Source organism: Sapajus apella, unplaced genomic scaffold (genome assembly GCF_009761245.1).
Source record: "Sapajus apella isolate SASKATOON/1434 unplaced genomic scaffold, GSC_monkey_1.0 scaffold52, whole genome shotgun sequence".
NCBI classification, from domain to species: domain Eukaryota; kingdom Metazoa; phylum Chordata; class Mammalia; order Primates; family Cebidae; genus Sapajus; species Sapajus apella.
In genome coordinates, this window is record NW_022436992.1 from 15,738,190 (window position 1) to 15,752,806 (window position 14,617).

The 14,617-nt window shown below is 48.6% G+C and overlaps 1 long non-coding RNA gene across 1 annotated transcript; it reads left to right on the forward strand.

The window, feature by feature from the left end:
* The first annotated feature begins 8,132 nt into the window (after positions 1-8,132).
* LOC116527002 lies at positions 8,133-10,348 on the forward strand. The gene is made up of 2 exons (XR_004258341.1): positions 8,133-8,680; positions 9,925-10,348. It is a non-coding gene; the product is annotated as an uncharacterized LOC116527002 (long non-coding RNA).
* Positions 10,349-14,617: the final 4,269 nt, after the last annotated feature.

Below are 14,617 nucleotides of genomic sequence, written 5' to 3' on the forward strand. Positions count from 1 at the left end.
GAGTATTAGAAACTCATTCATGACATCTGCGCCTTTCGCATCTTCACCAGAATCACTCTGTCTTAATTCCTTAATTCTTCCTGCTTTTTGCCAGGCTAAGAAGCTGTATTAGTTATCTGTTGCTGTGTAAAACATCACCCTAAAACTTGGCAGCTCAAAGCAACAAATGTGTGCTATCTCACACTTTGTGTGAGTCAGGAATATGGGCATAGCTTAGCTGAGTGCTTGTAGCTCAAGACTGCTCATGAGGCTGCTGCGGTCAAGCTGTCACCTGGGGCTCTGGTCTTACCTAAAGGTTTACTGGTGTGGGGAGATCTGTTTCCAAGCTCACTCATGCCGTTCTGTACTTCCCCACCTGGGCCTTTCCACAGGCTGCCTTGTGACGTGTGGCTGACTACCCCCAGGTCATATGATTCTAGAGGGAGCAAGACACAGCACCGAAAATGGAAGCCACTGTTTTTTATATAACCTGTGAAGATGTGACATCTCATTTCTTCTGCCCTATTCTAGTCACAGAAGCAAGTTACTTAGACTGGTCCACACTCACAGGGAAAGGATGACAGGAGGGTGAGGGTACCGGGAGGGTTGGGGTCATTGGGCCCATCTTAGAGGCTGCCTACCACAGAATCCTTAATTATTTCTCTGAAAATAAGGGGAGGAGAAAGACAGAGACAGTATATTCTACATTTCTGCTTCCCTCTGAGTCCCCGTGGTGGGGCTTAAAAGCACACTCCATTTAATTGGGGGTTTCCCAAATGGTCATGTGAAGAGAGGAATTCCTCCCCAAGACTGCTGGGGCACCTTGTCTGCTTGACGCTTTTTCTTCCTCTTCATGGAGATGCTCTGGCTAGAGGGAATGAAGCCTTCAGGGTGGACTCTAGGGCTCTCCCAGAGGCTTCTGTCGGAACCAGTGAGCTTAAAAATGAGCAGGGAAAACCTTCATGAAAAACACTGTCACACACTGCCTCAGTTTGCTCAGGCTGCTGTAACAGAATACCACATACTTGGTGGCTTGTGAGCAATAGAAATTAATTTCTTGCAGTTCTGGAGTCTGGGAAGTCCATATTGAGGTGCCGACAGATTCTGTGTCTGGTGAGGGCCCACTTCTTGGTTCATAGACATCCGACTCCTCACTGTGGCCTCACATGAAGGAAGGGGCAAAGCAGCTCTTTAGCATCTCTGTTATGATGGTACTAATCTTATTTGTGAGGGCTCCATTGTCATGATTCAAGCAACTCCCAAAGGTCCCACCTCCAGGTATCATCCCACTAGGGATTAGGCTTCAACACATAAACTTGGCAGGGAACACAAACATTTGGTCTATAGCAAACGCCTCCCATATACCAAGCCCCATGCTTCTCTGGGTTTGGAGGTGCTAGGATACCAAGGTAAATTGGGCCTGGGCTCCATGGCAAGCTGGCGTGATGGTTGAAAGAAGGTCTCAGGGGTCAATTGGGGGTTCTCATCCTAGTGCTATTCTCAGCTGAGTGACTTTGAGAGAGTGACTTGACCTTCATGAGCTTCAATGTTCAAAGGATCTTTATGATTATGCCTGTGAAGCCCTCCGAGTCACCTCTGAGTCTGAGCATCCATGTAGGTGCTCCATCAGCAGTAGGTATTCCCAGTGCTATTGCAGAGAAACCCTCTAAACCCACGCTATCTGGCTGGGCCAGCCTGGAGACTGGACCCAGTGGGTCTGGGTGCTGACTTGAGCACACATGTACCCCGACTCCTCAGGAGACTCTCACGCACCCCAGTGACTGGGAATCACTGGTCTAGAGAGTGAGCCACATCAAGGAACGGTGGCGCTTGGGAATGTGAGCAGGTACAAGTGGACGCTGTATTCAGGGCCATGTCTGGACCCAGGGCCTGGTTGGCCAACTCTCCTAGGACCTAAGAAGGAAGAGGAGCCTAGATAGAGGGGCCAGTTTTTCTTTTTCTTTCCAACTTTTATTTTAGGTTCAAGGGGTATGTGTGCAGGTTTGTTACATGGGTAAATTGCATATCACAGGGTTTTTGTGCACAAATAATTTTGTCACCCAGGAAATCAGCATAATACCCAATAGGTAGTTTTTCAGTCCTCACTCTCCTCCCACTCTCCCCCAGCCAGCAGTCTGCAGTGTCCACTGCTCCCATCTTTATGTCCATGTCTAGTCAATGTTGAGCCCCCACTCATAAGTGAGAACATGCAATATTTGGTTTTCCGCTCCTGCATTAATTTGTTTAGGAAGATGGCCTCCAGCTCCAACCATGTTGCTGTAATGGACATGATTTCATTCCTTTTTATGGCTACACAGTATTCCATGGTATATATATACCACATTTTCTTTATCCAGTCCACCATTGATTGGCATCTAGGTTGACGCCATGATGAACATATTGCACGTGTGTGTCTTTGTGGTAGAACACTTTGTATTCCTTTGGGCACATACCCGGTAAATGGGATAGCTAGGTCAAATGCTAGTTTTAGTTTAAGTTATTTGCAAAATCTCCAGACAGCTTTCCTCAGTGGCTGAACTAACTTACATTCCCACCAGTAGTGTAGAAGCATTGAGGGGCCAGTTTTAAATCCTAGTCCCTTCCTGATGCTTTGTTCCTGCCTCCTTTTAAGGAAAAACCTTTTAAGGAAAAGGCATTAATCTGGGCACATCTAGACTTAGCTTCGGCTGTGGAAAGTCTCCTGCTTTTCACAGCCATTTGCTACCCACCCTCCAGCTCCCCCAACCTCCCCCCACCCTCAGACTTCACCCTGGAGTCCTGTTTACCAAACGATGGGATCCTGTTGTGTCACCTCAGTCCCCTCTGAGGGGCAGTCGGCTGGCTGGAGCAGGAGGCTGCTCAATTCCATGCTGCGGGCTCCTGCACAAAGTCAGATGTGCAGGCCATCGTGAAGTGGGCATCAAGAGTGGCATCGTCCTGAAGCTTAGCGCTGTGGGGGAAAGCGTGGGGTTGCATGCCCCTCTCCCTCCTAGTGCAATAACTATCCTGGGTAATTCTTTTATCTTCTTGTAGACAATTTTTACATCCACACATCAGGAAAGGATTGAGAACTAAAGTGATAAATGTGGAAGAACTCAGAAAACAGTGTCATTCTATAACAACAATAAACATGGATCCTCTGCTAAGTGTCAGGCCACATTCTGAGCACAGCAGAGACAGGAGTGAGCGAAGCCACCACAGAGCGCATGTTACAAAAATGAAGCAAACGAGCAACAAGTGCCACACGGGGTAACCAGCATGATAGGGGAGATAGAATGAGGAGAGCACATTTCATAGTAAGAGATTCAGGAAGGAAGCCGGCCCAGACCTGAATGAAATGAGCTATGAGCCAAGCGCGTGCCTGGGGGAAGCAGGTGCCAGGAGGAACAGCGAGCCCAGCCTCCTGAGGCGGGGGGTGTGGGGCATGGCAATGGCTGCACAGGAGCTCTGCCCTGGAGCACATGATCCGGGCACAACCAAGAGCACTGGTGGCACCGCTTGAACACTTGGAATCAGCTCATGATAGCACTTAAAGTGCCTTTGCTGATTTGTTGAAAACAAGGTGTAAAAATCACTCAGTGAAAAGGTGGTATCGACCATCAGCCTAGCTCTAATCCTCCCGGGGCTTCACCTCCCATTTCAAGCTCACATACCCTCTCAGCAAACTTCTCACTGCTCCTCAATTTATCTCCAGCCCCAGGTCCTCAGCTGAACACCTCCTGCCCCATCGTCGCACCTGGGGTTCACCCAGGAAACTCCACGCGGTCCTTCTCACACCCTAGGAACATTCCTCCATCGCAATCCTCACTGCCCTGGGCCCCTGGGATGCACTCGAGGACCTGCCTACCATCTTTGTAGTGTGACAACATATATGTGTTATTTCCTTGCCATGTCTGGGCAAGGAAGTAGGAGGTGGGATTCCTTGGATAAAAAAGAGGTGAGTGAGTCCCTATGACGTGAGCCATCATCATATGATGTGTTGTCATTAGCTCAGAGTCACTCCTAAATACTCCTAATACATTTCTGTTTTTATTGTATCTGTGACTTAGTGATGATGTTTATGCCATTGCAGAAAAATAATAAAGAATGATGCTCTGTTTCATAGCTTACAGAGCTGGTTTCACATACACTTGAATGGTCCGGCTATTCCTGACAGCTACCAAACAGGCGCACACATCACCTTGCCTTCTGGGAAGCTGTAGGAGACACGTTACCTCTCAATAGGATAAACAGCCACACACTAGAGGGTAAAGGCAGGGCGTGCTTCACCCCAGCACCTCCTAACCTGGCACAGGCTGGATCACATGCTACTTCAATGACTTCTTTTTGAGATCAAACACCTGCCCAGCACCCCCGTCTCCTGCCTTCTTGCTTGGAGCCTGCATCTCAGCTTCCTCAGCAGCAGTGAAAAAGGAAGCCAACCCCGACCTGTAGAAATAGTGTATTTCCTCAATTCCAAGGCACACAATTGTTCAAATTTTAATTATTCTGAAATCAGGATGTGTCTTACAATTAGTCAGTACACTACATGTGGTGTTCCTTTTTTCTTTCGTTTTTGTTCACCCCCTACAAGCTGTTCTTAAAACAATGGTGTGTCGTACAATTGATGACATCTTAGAATCAAAGAAAATAGTAGTTAAAATCATGGGGTGGCAATTTAAGGTCCACCCATGTCAGACTTCTTGAAGTCATTGTGAAACCGTGTTATGTTCTGCTTTGAATGTCTGGTGGTGTGAACCCAGAGAGACTGGATTCCTAGATCCCTGCGGCCTCTGGTCCATGCCAGGAGCATGGGGCAGACAAAGGGCAAAGCATGGTCCCTGCTGACTTGTCAGCTCTGCCAGCACTGCCACTAGCTTTGTGCTTTTCATTCCTCAATTCATAGAAATGGCCGCCAGCAACGAGAGGTAATCTCAGGACACACAGGCTTGGGCTAGGCCTTGGAATATTCCGGAAGCCAGTGGCCAGAGTTGTATCAAGCCAGACGGGACACATATGGGAATACAATTACAGCAAAGCCGCCAAGGCTTAGTGAGGGGCAGAGGGCCCGGCCACATGAGGAGCCAGCGCGGTAAGCAGGCCCAGGTTTGGGGGCCGGCTGCATGTCCTGCACAACCACATCTCCCAGAGTGCATTCGCCACCATCCACTCCCTCCAGATGCCCCTTGAACAAATGAATTTCACAGTCATAAAAGGCTGAAAAATGCTCTGTGACCTGACACCCCCTTGGAGAACCACAGTGCATTAAAGGCTCTGAGAAGTCCTGCAGTAAAGAAACCTGATGAACTTTTGTTTAATTTAATGTTTCCCAAACTTATTTGATCACAGAATCCTTTTATCAGTAACATCTTTTATAATTTTAAGATGTGGATTTTCTGCAGAGCAGCCACTGGGACACAGGCCTCTCATGTGCAGAAACATGAGGGCCTGGGAGCCGATTTCATCACAGTAGATCATGGAAAGACAAAAACTGAGAGTGGAGAAATGAAGGGTGAGACCAGGAAAGAGATTCTCTCTGGGGTCCCAAACGTGGCCCTGGCTATGAAAATACTTGAGGCGCGGGGTCCACTTGCCTGGTGGCCTTTTTTGGGCGGTTGGTGTTGGTTGCTGGGGTATCCCCAGGGCAGTAGCTGCAGCACTGGCCTGATGCGTGTGCACGCCAGCTGATGTATCCAGCACGGTCTTGGCACACCTAGTTGTTTTGGAAAGGTCTTTTCTTGAACAGGAACTTGCATACTCAAAAACGACAGCAAAAGACAAGGCCACACTCATCCCCGAGGGTAAGTCCTTGGCTCCTTTTGCACACCCAGGAAAGATGCTGTGGAAACAGAGCACCAGAGGATATGGGGTACAGAGACAACAGAGGAGGGGTGCTTTCTATCTATCTCTAGATACTTGAAAGAAAAAAATGATGAAAAACACTAGCTAAGAATTAAGTTCTTGGTGACCGCCTGCTGTACGCAGGACAAGAAGTACTATAAAGAGTGCAAATCTGTCTGCTGCACCCAGCAACTTCCAGCTGATGAAAGGCTATGTCCCTGGAAAGGTAACAACTGCCTACTGCAAGAAATTCCTAGGGTCCAATCCTGAATCCTTCTCTCAGCAGCAGAATTCTGGGAGAGAGAAGCCAGGTTGTTCATGGACACTCAATGGAAGAATTAAGGCAAGTAAATTGTAAGTTTTTCAGGACTGGTTGACAGGAGAAGGGAATCATAGCAATGAGCACAGCTAAGATGAAGGCACAGAAGCAAGATAGTCAGGCTGTGCTCAGAGAATAACTTCAGTGAGAGCAGTGAGCGGGTGCTTCAGGTTCCTGGGAGACAGTGGGTCACAGACCGCAGGCTGAGGAGTTTGGATTTGCTCATAGAGAAATATCTTAAGCTAACAGATCCCATGTCAGGCAAGGTCTCTTGGCTTCAAGAGGCTGGCAGTCAGGAGGGAGTAATCGAATGCTGGCTGGGGGTTGAGAGAATCGGGGGAAAGAGGGAGGATGTGGGCAAAGCATGTTTCAATGGGTGGTGTGGTTGTCAGAGAGGAGGCCATGAGCAGAGAGAACTGAGGCAGCGAGAGAGAAGTCCACATGTCAGGCCTTGGGGTTTGGGTCAGAAGAGGCGGTGGAGGATGGAAGGGAAGGAGAGAAGGCAAGGAGAAAGAAGGAGAAGAGGGACATGCTTCCCCTCTCACCGGTGTCAGGGTTCTGATTGTGACTGAGCTTTGCATAGGGCAGGTGGGCAGCTGTGACCCACACATGATATTCCACCTGAGGATGTGTTTTTCTGATGTGCACAGTAATTTTCAAAACCAGGAAAACTTTACATAGCTCTCTAGATTTCTGTAGATAAGTGGAAAGGCCTGGCCTTCCTGGACCTTCACCCGGCAGTGTGACCTGGAGCTGGTCACAGCTGCTCCTGCAACTCCTGGATTGGGCGCTTCAGATGACTGTGGTCCCCACCCTTCCTATTGCCTCACACCCAGGAGGCTTCACTCACGTCCATTGACACCCTCTGTCTGGCCACAAGGACACTGAAGTTTGCGACCTAGATGCAGATTATGTGCACACAGGGCTACCATTCGCAGGGGGCGGATGGTCAGTGGGGGAGCAGGGTGCTGAAATCCAGCTTGCATGCATGCCCATGCTCTCTGTATGTCCCTTCTGTATTTGCACAAAGGCATCTTACAGGCTGAAAATGGCCCTGCCTGCAAATTCTCCCAAAGGTGTATATTCTCCATTGGCCATAATGTGCTATATAGCGCACAAGAAGGAGACCAGTTCAGGGAGCTGAGAGTGAGAGGAGACTGCATTCTCAGACACAATTGTCCAGACACTTCCTTTAAAAACTTTGTGCCAATGCCCAGGAATGCTCAGTCTTGGAAAACAGTGAGTGTCTAATCAAGCCATTTAAAGCAGGGAGAAGATTTTAATTGGCTGCAACTGTAGGTGTAATTATTTACAGCATGCAGAGGTTTTCCTTTTGAACCTCGTAGCAGTCATATACAGCAGCAATTCTTATTTCCCTATTTTGCAGATGAGGAAATGGAAGCTTACAGAGGTTAAGTGATTGGCCTCAGGCCACTGCATTTACTACTACTAATAATGTTAACACCCATAGTCTGTCCTGGGCAGGCCTGAGCATCTCACACACTTTCATTCATTTACTCCTCACTCCTCGGGAGCACTGATGCTACTTTTTCTCCTCTCCCAGAAGAAGACAGAGGCCTAGGAGAGTCTGGGTGGACTCCAAAACCCACATTTCTAGTCGCAACATGAGACACCCCCATTAATAAGACCAAAGGGCCCACACTAAAGGCAAATCAGTCAACACAAATGTGGGATTAAAATCCAGGTCTTCAGTCTAGAATCTGTCACTCATTCCTGCATATTTTTTAACACTGGACTCATGGTGCCTTGAGCTCAACTGGTTCATGCAGGATATATCATTAGGAAACTCCAAAACTTGAGCATTAATCAGAGTGTTTGCAATGAAAAAAAATCAGTGCCTTTTCTATGAGACAAAGCAGCTCCGTATTTGACTCTGGTCAGTGTAGGCATTAACTTCTAAACTGAATCAGCAAGACCTGCGTTCCAGCCTGGCCCCACAACCCACCCGTGGTGTGGCCTTGGACCCAAGGCCTCATCTTCCTCCTCTGGGAGAAGGGCACAGCCACAGCCCCAGTGTCATGGCAACACATGGGCCAGGCTCAGGTCTGGCACATGGCAATCAGCCGATGATGGCAGGGAGGCTTTGCTTCCTGTCCCAGGCAGAGGGGAAGGCACGGCCTGTGAGTAATGCAAGTTTGAGAGTTGAGCCAGTTCAGAGCAAGGCTGGGAGGACCCGTGGGCACAGTCAGTCTCCAGAGATAAGCAAGGGCTGGCTCCCTCAAATTGTCTCCAGTGTAGCCACACATGCCACCAGTGTGGGAGGGAGCCCCTGATAACTTTCTGCTGGGTAGCAGAATTGTTGATGAAGGGCCCAGAGCCAATGGGGAAGAGGCCTCCCCCACAACCCTGGGCCTCCTGCCCACTAAAGCCACTTAAAACTCCAGACCGTGCCCTCAAGCTTTCCAGTCTCCATGTCTCAGGAAAGTCCAAGACAGCAGGGAGGAAGTGGGCACATGACTGGGTTTTCTCATTGCCTCCAAACAATCCCATGTGCTGGACCATATTTTCTGCTCTTCTAGAAGCTTCTGTGTCCCAGGTCAGGTAGGTGCTGATTGTGTTCCCTCTGTCTCTGGGATCTCTTCCCCTCAACTCAGGATTTAGGGGGATTGGAAGCCCTGTGCCCACCTGCCAGCTCCCATTTACTCACACGGCCCTGCAGGTTGCAGGCTTAGCCACTTCCCAGGGGGAGCCTAGAAAGGATGTTGGTCACTCAGTTGCTAAACCTGCTCCAGCATTCTTGAAAGTCTTGAAAATGTATTTTAGGCCAGGCACAATGGTTCACACCTATAATCCCAGCAATTTGGGAGGCCAAGGCAGGTGGATCACCTGAGGTCAGGAGTTTGGGACCAGCCTGGCCAACATGGTGAAACCCTATCTCTACTAAACATACAAAACTAGCCAGGCATGGTGGCACATGCCTATAATCCCAGCTACTCAGGAGGCTGAGGCAGGAGAATCACTTGAACCCAGGAGGCAGATGTTACAGCAGTGAGCTGAGATCACACCATTGCACTCCAGCCTGGGCTACAGAGCAAGACTCCATATCAAAAAAAAAAAAAAAAAAAAAAAAAAAAAGAAAAGAAAAAAAAGAAAATCTTAAGAAAGAATGCTGCTGTCATGAAGAAACACCTCTGACAAACACGAGGCCAGCTAAGCTAGGGTGGGGGCTGGGTGCTAGGCTCTGAGGAGGCCTCTGCAGTCCTGGGTGGTTGGCCCAGGTACAGCCTGTGAATATAGGAAGCTCTTGGCTGCTGCCCATGGCTCAGTTCCTGTCATCATGCATCAGACACTGGAAGGCAATGACAGTAGCTGGAGCTGATGGACGGGGCTGTTTTTTCTCAACCAGACAGTGTCCAGGTTCCTGTCTCTTGGCAGAGGAAGAAGTGCCACCATTGGCTACCATGATAAGGAGCCAGCTCAGAGCAGCTTTGTGGGGGTACTGAAGAGATGAGGAGGGACGGGGATAGGATTGAGGAGGGACAGGGATAGGATTAAGGAGGACACGGCTGGAACAGGGAGAAGGACAAGAATAACTCCCCACTGGGACTGAAGGAGAGGAAGGCACATGGGGGCCCTTGGCAGGGTGGAGTAGGGCCATAGGTAAAAGGAAAGAGGAGGAAAGGACAGATATGGGGGAGAGTGAGAAGGAGGGGAGGGAAGGGAGGAAAAGGGAGGAGAGGACACCTCCAGATCTGGCTTGGCAGAAGTCTCCTCAGAAAAGACAAGTGCAGGATGTGGGAGGAAGGAAAGGACTGAGGGTCTCCAAAGTCTGCTCAAATTTTCAGGTGCAAATGACCTCCCAACAAAATAGCCCGTCTGAGTTCTGCAGAGGCTGAGAGCCAACTCAAGAGCATGGAGTTTCCAAAGCCAGAAGGGACCTTGGGTAAACAAGAAAGCTCGAGGCCTGAGGAAGTTAAAGGGATTTGCTCCAAATTACCCAGCCGAAAGGGGGCACAGCATGGATCCACAAACTTGATGGTGCTTTACTCACTACGCTATAAAAGGAGAGTCCAAACATGGTGAAGATGGATGGCAGATTGGCAGCCAGTGCTCCCTCCATGGCAGTACTGTCCCCGCCCTCTTCCTGTATTAACTAAAACCCACACATGATGCTGGCATTTGATAATCTCTTATCTCCAACCAATGTTAATTTTACAACCTGGCATGCTTTAGATGGTAGAGTAATAAAGCAGAATTTATGCATCCAAACAAAAACCTCCAGTACCTTGAAAAACTGCACACCTGTGCTTAGCAATTGCATTCACATTTAGTAATTGTTTTCTGAGTAATCCATCCATCATTCAGTTATTCCTATGTCAGCCAGACTCTGGTATAGGCAATTTAAAAATAAACACAACAGGGCTCCCACTGTATAATTGCTAAACACAATGACAGCTATAATTGAGGCATTGAAGGAAGGTCAGGGGAGCCCACGAGGGTGGAGCTGCTGCTGCCTGCTGAGCTGGGAGGGTTGGTGGCACCCCTTGCCCTGGGTTGCCATAGCAGATATCATAATCAATTATGGCAGCCTTTCGTGAGGAACCTGGACCTTTCCCAGAGAATCAGTGAGAAGTTTCAGCTCACATACCATCTCTGATTTGCCATCCCTGGGATGCAAGCTGAATCCCCTCGTTTTACAGTGTGGATACAGAGGGCCAGAGAGTTCAATGCAAGCCCTGGGTTAGACTCCAGATCAGCTGCCAGGAGAGATGAGGGGCTGGTAGGGACCAGCCAGCAAACGGTCATGCTGCCTGCTACAGACCCTACTTCACACTCCCATGCCACTCGCTTGGTTCACTGATAAAATTATACTCACAAGAACAGTCCTCTGATTTCCATAAGATACTGTAATATTTTGTAATATTTTGTATTGTATAATACATATCCATTTCAGAAACTCTAGAAAATACAGCTAAATTGGAAGGGAAAATTAAAGTCACTCATAATCTAATCACTGCTATTAACATTTATTCCTTGTTGGATATCTTTTCAATATCTTTCTAGGCATCTTTCTCTCTGCTTATGTGCCTGTGGTGTTATGATATATATGCATAGGCTTTCATTCATGAGTCCTTGCTTGTCACTCCCATTCTCCTTGTTATAATGTTGGGAGCATTAGGCCTCAGGAGACAACATCCATCCCTCTCTCTGACCTTTTCCTGTTCTCCTTTCTCCTGCCCAAGGCAGGAGTCTAATCGATTGTGGGTCAAAAGACCCTCATTTCAGAGCAGGTCCTGCCCCAGGCCCTAGAGGAAGAAATGCCGCACAGAGAGGCCGGGAAAGTCTGAACAGATAGGCCTTGCTGGGTTTAGATTATGTTGTTTTTGTCCAACCACATTTCTACATGATTGTCAGTCATGCCACGTAATGAAGCCTCCATAAAAACCCAAGAGGGGCCAGATGCGTTGGCTCACACCAGTAATCCTGGCACTTTGGGAGGCCAAGGTGGGTGGATCACTTGAGCCTAGGAGTTCAAGACCAACCTGGGCAATATGGCAAAATTCCATCTCTACCAAAGGAAATACAAAAATTAGCTGGGCATGATGGCTTGCTTGCACCTGTGGTCCCAGTTACTCAGGAGGCTGTGGTGGGAGGAGGGTTGCTTGAGCCCGGGAGAAAGGGGTTGCAGTGAGCCAAGATGGTGCCACTACGCTCTAGCCTAGGTGACAGAGAAAGATCTTGTCTCAGAAGGAAGGAAGGAAAGAAGGAAGGAAGGAAGGAGGGAGGGAGGGAAGGAAGGAAGGAAGGGAGAGAGAGAGGGAGGGAGGGAGGGAGGGAAAGACAAGAAAACCCAAGAGAACAGCGTTCAGTGAGCTGAGCACGTGGAGACTGACAGGAAAGTAGAGAAGTCATCCATGTGCCGAGTGGGTGCTCTTTTAGTTTTACGGGGACTGGACTCTTCCAGGCCTTGCCCTATGTATCTCTTCATCTGGCTATTTGTTCCTTTAAAATATCCTTCCTAACGATTCTGTAAATGTTAAGTGTTTCCCTGCGTTCCGTGAGCCACTCTGGCAAATTAATGAAACCCAAAGAGGGGGCTGTGGGAACCCCAACTTGAAGCAGGTCAGTCAGAACTTCCAAAGACCTCTTCTTGAAACTTGGGGGAAAGTGGAGGGCAGTCTTTCGGGACTGAGTCCTTAAGCTGTGGGATCTGATGCTATCTTCCGGTAGGCCGTGATGGAACTGAACTGGAAGGACACTCCGCTGGTGTCCGCTGCTTGGTGTGTGGGGAAATCTTCCACAGATTTTGTCACGAAGTCTTCCTCTGCTGATGATTGCTGTTGTGGTGTGACAGCAGAGGAAAAACATGATTTGAGAGGTTTTTTCCAAAAGAGACCCCGAGTGGTAATCGGAGTAATCCGCCCACCCTGGTGTGTGTATGTGCGTGAGCTTATGCACGTGTACGTGGCATCACATACACATGGCTCACATGTGTATGATCTTATTTGCACACTGGTTTATACACTTTCTTTTCCACTTACTTATATATCAAAATTTCCCTCGTAATGTCTTCTCTGTGCCACTATGTACCCTCCCCTGTCCCCCATTCCCGGCACTAAGAGTATTATGAGTGTTGAATTCCATATGGGCAGGTTCCTCAGGCAATGAGGGACGGGGCCTGGCAAATGCAGGCCATGCAGAATGCTGCGGGGCAGGGGACGGGTGAACCAAGGGAGCCGAGAGTTCCAGATAACAGAGTGCACAGCAATGCCATGGCCCGTGTCCAGCAACCAGGAGAAACAGAACTGCCGAGCTCAGAGTAGGCCAAGGCCGCATCTGCTAACAGGGAGCAAGGGCACAGCCTGCTGTCTGGCCTCTTTTGCCCCATCCCTCCACAGGGACATGGCCCAGCTGAGAAAGGGCTGCCAGAAGGCCAGTCAAGCATAGGGCGGGTGAGGACAATGTTTTATGCAAGAGTGGATACTCGGAGCCTCTGCACTCTCCATCAGGGCTGCTGGCCTGGAAAACAGAGAAACCATCACCTAGGACTTAATTGAACTATTGGACTTACCAGAGGAGCCCAATTTAAAGCAAAGAGGTCCAGAGAAAAAAGCATTCTAGTGACATTTTTATATATTTAAAAATTGAAAAAAAAAAAAAACTATAATTAGAGCACTGAGATCCCACTGTCTATGAAAATTGGGCCTAGCCCTGCTGAGCAATGTTGCAGGTGCCCAGTGCTAATGACCGACGCGCCTCACCTCCCCCTTCCCCTCCACCTTCGTTCTGGCCATGAGCCCTGAGCCAGCCATGCACACCTTACCACCTGGTGAACCTCAAACTCTTCTCTCTCCCACCTCCACCAAACCCCACGTTCAAAAGGCTTGCCTGAGAGACCTGCCCACCTCCTTGGCAGCTCTGGCCTCCAGTGCCGTGCCAGGTGAGTGACTTATTTGTGCTGTATAGCATTTGGTACAGGCATGTACTGGATTTATAACACTTACTATACCAGCTTGGGGTTGTGACGCATCTTCAAGGGAGTCCCAGAGAGCAGAAAGCTTGTCCTATTCATGTTTTGCCCACCTTGTTCCTGAAGAATACCTGGCCCATTGCAAGGGATCAGCAAATATTACCAACCAAACCAGAAACCTCTCCATCTCCCCTTGACGTCTTCTCGATAACTTTTCCAGAAACCCCCAGAAACAACAATGGCTGCCACTCACTGAAACCCTCCTATGCATTAGGCCCTGGGCCAAGCCTTGGCGTTCATGTGTCACTTAAATTTCAGGTAGATTGTCAGATTTAGCAAAAATAATAATAAATAATAATTTAGAATGTCCAGTTAGATTTGAATCTCAGATAAGCAACAAATAATATTTTAGTATAAGTATGTTCCATACAATTTTTATAGCAGGCATCCTATATTTTATCTGGCCATCCCGGCCCCAGGTAACCCTATGTGAGGAACTCATAGGTCTATTTTACAAGGGAAGGAACTGAGGCTTAAAGAGGTTAAATGACTTTCCCACAGTAACACCTGAGATGGAATGGTAGGCACCTGACTCCAAAGTCCCCACATGGTCTTTGCTTGTCTAGGAGATGGAGTTCCAAGTGAAACAGGTTAAGGGGGTGAATGCATTGGCAGGAGATGTGATGAGTTTGAGACTTTATTGGGAGCATCTGGCAAGTGGTGGTCATCAACCAATTTTTAGTCTCTCTCTCCCTTCTTTCCCCTGCAACAAATTGGAAATTTCCTTCAGACTCTCACACAGGGAGTCCTCTACGAACACGTTGAACCTGCTGCTCTTGTGGGAAAGCAGAAGGAAGAAGGATGATGGAGAAGATCCCTGCCATGTGATCTATTACAACGGTCTGAGGTCTCAGGCAGCTTAGCACAAAGAGACCCTGGAATGCAGCCACAGATCCCTGGAAGAGACTTTACAGGTGCCATGTTGGAGAGTGGAACATGAGAGGGATGGTCTCAAAGAACAGGAGCAGAAACCATCAGGGACAACGCAAACTTGAAAAGTCAGCATG